The sequence below is a fragment of the Juglans microcarpa x Juglans regia genome, chromosome 2D, assembly GCF_004785595.1.
Source record: "Juglans microcarpa x Juglans regia isolate MS1-56 chromosome 2D, Jm3101_v1.0, whole genome shotgun sequence".
NCBI lineage: Eukaryota > Viridiplantae > Streptophyta > Magnoliopsida > Fagales > Juglandaceae > Juglans > Juglans microcarpa x Juglans regia.
This window is the reverse complement of record NC_054596.1, coordinates 12891708-12897707: the sequence shown is the minus strand read 5'-3', so window position 1 is coordinate 12897707 and position 6000 is coordinate 12891708.

Sequence of the window (6000 nt, the reverse complement as noted above, 5' to 3'; positions counted from 1 at the left end):
AGAGAGGTAAGGAACTCTTCAGACTTTCCTTAGAAAGGAGAACCTTAGAGCAGATGCCATCAGGATGTTTTTGTTCCCACTCCCGCACAATCACGAGGCGCGTTGATTAGTAAGGAGTGGCTATTGGATGCACGACCTTATCCTCCAGAACTGTTCCCCAATTTGTCTATATGGGGAACTCTAGGCGGCCCACTTGACCCACCAAGAACTCCCAACCATGGCCCGAGACAAAGAAAAACTTAAGGGAGCAGTCTTTTACCTTTTGATACCGTTATTCCAAAGTAACCAAGGCATGGGATGCCTTGAAACTGCAGACATTACCTTTTAAGCGAAGCACCCTGTGCGCTAGTAGAAACTCATGACTAGAAAGGTCAGCATCCTCTAGGTAGGATTCCAACAATGCCCGTCGCCAGATGATGCTTCAACAGATCAATAACCTCTAGGCATTCAGATGCAGTTGTGAAGGGCCCAATCCCTGGTAGTCCAAAAGTTTGCAGATGGGTCAAGGAAAGGGCAGTCGAAAACCACACGAAAACATGGAAGGATATAGGGCTACTTTGTTGGAATGGCCATCGGAGTCAACAGCACCCTCACTTGGGCTTGGGATTTCAAAGGCGACGGTTTCTGGCACTCGACATGTGGAGGCCAAGGAGGCCAGTACGGATTTATCAGTGGAGCCACCCACTCCCCAAAAACACTGGACCAGCATTGGCAGTAACGCTGGGTTGAATGGGCTTTTTCAGGGGCCATCACTACCGAAGGGCAAAGAAGCGAAGAAACTGATTGGAAAGAAAAAGAGTAAAAAAGACAAGAATGGCGAGACAATTGTAAAGGAATGAAAAGCAAGCTGGGACCCACTCCACGTTTTATAAAAGAAGGCAACGGGAAGGCTCCCACAAACTGTCACAACTATGGTACACACAGCTTCAGTTTTAGGGAATGCAATTCACAAAGCGACATCCATGCGAAGAGTCACCTGCCACCTCTTCATTAATGAGCTTGAGAAGGTGTGATGAAAAGATGAGTCCATCATGAGGGAGCATCGTCAGAAGTAGCCAACTCGTAGAAGCCCCCCTCCAGACAACTGGAAGCCTAAAAACAATATGTGGCCTTGGGAGGAGGGTGAGGCAATTCACAATAAAAATTCTGACCGTACTCGGCCTGTGAGAATTAGCGGGGTAACTATACGGGAGATTTCCTCCCCTACCTAAGGCCCAGGAGGCCCAGCCAAGCCCAACCCAAGACAAAAGGGGAAAGACCTAGCCTGCTAAGAGAACCCCATATACACGAACTGAGAAAAAAGACAGTGCAATAGGAGATGTGACTCGTCGGGACTCGATGGTCTGAGATCCCTCGGGTAATGTCCAAACATCAAGTGCCCACCCACTTGGTAGGCGCAATATGTGGAGGATCGTCGATCTACTGACAAGGAAAGTATGGACAGACTAGGGGAAGAGCAGAACAAGAGAAGAAGGTTGGAGAACCATGCCTCATTTAATGGCCCTGCCGCCAAGGCGGCACACTACATTAATTGAACCGTCATAGGACCACGCCACATTTAAAGAATCTGACAGAATGAACAGTACGATGACTCCAGATCCCATAGCAACATACTTGATTTGCTCACCGAATTTCTAATATAAATAGCTAATCCCAGGTACGAGGATTCTCTCTGGTTTTTGAAGTTTCCTCACTTATTTACTACACTCCAAAAACATTTACTGACTTTGGCATCGAAGGCTCCCCTACTCCCAAGCCGCCCTCTCAATCCACATTCATCATTTTCCTTATAGGGCCCATTGTGAAGACTTGAGTTGTTTGGAGCCTGGTCCAAGGGTGTGCGAAATACGACATCAACAGTAAATTTATATCATTGTGTAACTCTGGGGGAGGTAGATGAGTATTGGATGGGTGTAATTTCTACTTCATCGTATAAAATAAAACTTTTTATTTTTTATTTTATTTTTATAAATTTCCCCTGGGTCACTATCACCCATTGAAATTTGATGTTGGAGGTTGCCACCCACTAAGTCACACGTTTAACGAGCGTAAAAGAGAGAAAAATGACAAACAATACTGAATAACATGGACTTTTTCAATGCTAGTAATGGTACAAAGACATTGGCATCTGGCTATCAGTTTCTTGACTTGCAGGATATGTGCAGTTGCAACAAGAAGTCCAATTTCACGGCATGCACTCTTAATAGCTTGCTGACAAGGTTAAGGTTCCCTTAAAACGGTTTATTGCTCATTTTGTATGGCTCATTTCTCTATTTACTCTCTCAGCATCCTCAATGGATTAGTTAAAAGCTAAATTCATCACATATTTAGCTATTAGACCCCAAAATATCTTCACAATAGATTAGCTAAAATCTAAATATTTGAACTTTAGCTACAGTGAACACCAAAATCATTTCTAAATTTGCTATTTATTGTAGATACACCAAATGTATATTTTATCATTTATCTCTCTCTGCTTTCATGTCTACTTTCAAGTTGAACGAAAGTAATATTACTAGGTGATATTTAGGGGGTACGACTTCAAGTAAATTAACAATTTGGGGGGCATGAATTCAAGTAAATTAACTACTTTCAAGTAAATGTCTATATTTTCTAAGTAACTATTAATGCACGGCTTTAGTTTACTCATAAAAAAAAATTCATTAATGCACGGCTCATGTGTTGGGGGGCCTCGCATGGTACCAGACCTTCTTTTTATTATTATTTAGAATATGATATTAATTAACATAATTTAATTAGAATATGATTATTAATTAATATATAACAGGTAAAATGGTAAAATATGATAAAATAAAATCAATTAATAATTAAAAAAATTAAATATGTTTTTAATTATTAATTACTCATTACTATATAATGATTAAATGGATAATCTAATATAGGGATTTGATGTGAATAGTAAAAGTCAAATTCATCTTATATTATTTTATTGTTATATAAAGAGAAAATAGTTATTCAAATGTGATGGCTTATACAAATGAAATAACCAAAAGCTGAACTCATTTTACATTCATCAAAATTGTACTTTAGTTTTAACTAATGTATTAAGGATCCTTAAGGGAGACTTAAATTCAAGCAATAACTCAAGAGAATCTTTTTACTGCCAATAATATCTTTCGTTTGATATGATTATCCTTGTCCATATGCCAAATAGGACCATGCTTGGGAGAGGTGACATGGGAGAATTGAGCACTGCGCCACTCATCACCCCAATATCTTTTTCTTCCATTCTTTAGATCATTTCCCACAGGCAAAGCCAATTCTGAATCAGCAAAAAGGTGGTAGTCATTGTGCTTCTCCTTCCATGGCTTCTGAAGAGAAACGACTAACCCATCGAGTTCGATGGGGAGAGACATGTACACTTCTGGGCTGTAAAAGATAACTGCATCATTGCTGGAGGCTTGCATGAAGAAGTTGACACCAATGGCAGCTATGAGAATCCAGCGGATGGCTGAGATGGAGTTAACATAAGTTCTTTCCAAACAACTTGCCCATGCCAGTTGCTTGAAGATGAAGAAGTAGAAACATGGCCAGAGAAAGAAGCGACTTTTACTATGTCTGCAAGTCTGAATTCAGCTTCCTCTTTAGTTTCGATATTTTAATCAAAACCTGCTTTTGAGAGAACCCACCAAGGTCTCTTTTTGGGTTGACGAAAGACCATCATCTATCCATGTTTGGGATTTTTACTTTTTATTTTCTTTTGAGAATTCAATGTCCAGGTTTGACCCAAATGAAGTATTTGAGAATTAATTATACCGGAGAGGATTTTTAAATTAAAAAAAAAAACAACAACAACCATACACACAATCGGGTTGGAATACTCGTTTCAACCTAAACTGATGTCGGGTCAGGTAATCGGCCAAACGGTTAAACGGCTAAACAGAACAATCCTATTTCGGGTCGGGTGGGAAATTGCATTTTTCGGGTAGGGTCGGCAAATAGCCCTACATGGGAGAATTGCGTGACTCAGTGGGTACTTTTAATTGTGTTGCTTGTATAGCCATCGACCATCATTGAGGCCATAACTTGAAAGCATGATGAACATCTTCTTCTTTGATAAATAACTTTTGGGGTTGGGAGTATGAAGTATGGGTCTTTGAAAAGGAGGTAGGTTTGGGGGCTTAGATGAGATAAAAAATTCTCATCTAATCTCATATCATATCATCCCATCTTATTCCCAAATATAATTCAAATATAAAATTTTTAAACTAATCATTACAACATTTTCAAACTTTCAAATAAAAAATAATTCTAACTTTTTCAAATACCCAAACAAAAATAAATTATAAAACTATATTTTTACAATGTTTTAACTTTATAATATCTTTTATTCAACTTTTTCTCTCTCATTTCTTAAAATCTAAAAAATACTCAATTCAAACTATTTCACTATTATTCACACATTATCTTATTACTATTAACAAAATTCTCATCTCATCTCACTATTATTCACAAATTATCTTAATGAGGATGTAAAACTTGTATCAAACTCTACTTATAGTGAATTGTATACCTTAGACTTGTAATGGATTTAGCACCAAGAATCACCATTTGAGAGAAAAGGTTCCGACCATATATATAGTTAGGATTGAAAAATGCATCTAACTTCTATTAAAATAGATTCATATATATTGTATTTTTTCGTTTGAGATCTGTCACGGAAAGCAATAGCGATGATATTATGAACATTTTACATGGCTTATTTCAATGTTACAAGAATCTATTGACCGCAAATGAAAGGGGGGGGGGGGGGGAGGAGTTCAAAAAAATGGTTATAATTATATGGTAAGATCAATATTTAAAGATATCTATGATCCTTTTTTTTATGAAAAATGGCCAAAATTAAGCCTTCATATTCCTAAACCCTCTTTACAAAAAGAAAAAAAAAAGAAAAAGAAAAAGTAAATAAAAAACAAAAGAAAAGAGAGATGATAGTGTGAACACTAAACTAGTTAGAAAAAATAATTAATTACACTAGTGTGAATTGCATTGGAACACTCCAGGCTCTGGTGCACCATTTTTATAAGCAAACTGTTGGCAAAAGTATTTAAGTTCGTGAGATAAGATAAAATTAAAAAAAAAAAAAAAAAGACTACTCCCAAAACTTGGAATAATGACATAATTTCAATTCTTCCATCGAGTTATAATTTGCTCTTTTTTTTTTTTTTTTTTTTTTTTTTTTTTTTTTTTGTGATAAGGAAGGGTGGTAGAGGTTCTTATGTTGTGATGATATATCATCATATGTGCTGTGCGCCGCGCAGCAAGTTCATGCAGGAGAGAGATCACGAGGCTACTGCGACTAGACAAGGTTGATTTGCTTTACTTGTTGAGATGGAGTTGAAGATTGTTTGTGATTTCTTCAAGCATTTTGAGTCACCAGTGAAGTATAATGGGAAGATGACAAGGGAAAATTAATAGCTCAAACTCCTCAAAACCATTGAGCAAACTTCGCAGAAGAAGACCATCTTTCAATGTCAATAGAAAACACATTTTTATTATTTCTAACACTTTGTGGTATATTTAGGTTGCGTTTGGATGTTGAAGTGAATTGAGTTGAATTGAGTGGAGATAATAAAATATTATTAAAATATTATTTTTTAATATTATTATTATTTTAAGATTTAAAAAAATTAAATTATTTATTATATTTTATATTAAAATTTAAAAAAATATAATAATAAATTGAAAAGAATTGAAATAAGTTAATCATCCAAACGCCTTAATTTATCTGTACGAAATAACTATTATTGACTTCTCTAGTTTTTTTTTTTTTTTTTTTAATAAGTTAATAAGAGAGACGTTTACGTGGGGGGATTAGAACTCATGATCTTATTATCCTCTCTCTCTGTATTTTGTTTGTAGTAACTTGCATTGTCGGGCCCATGATACATCACTTGGAATCATGGAAAGTCCAAACAGAGCATTCCCCCAGCCGTTTGACGGTTCGAGTCTGTATACGAAGACGCAGGCGCACTGCTC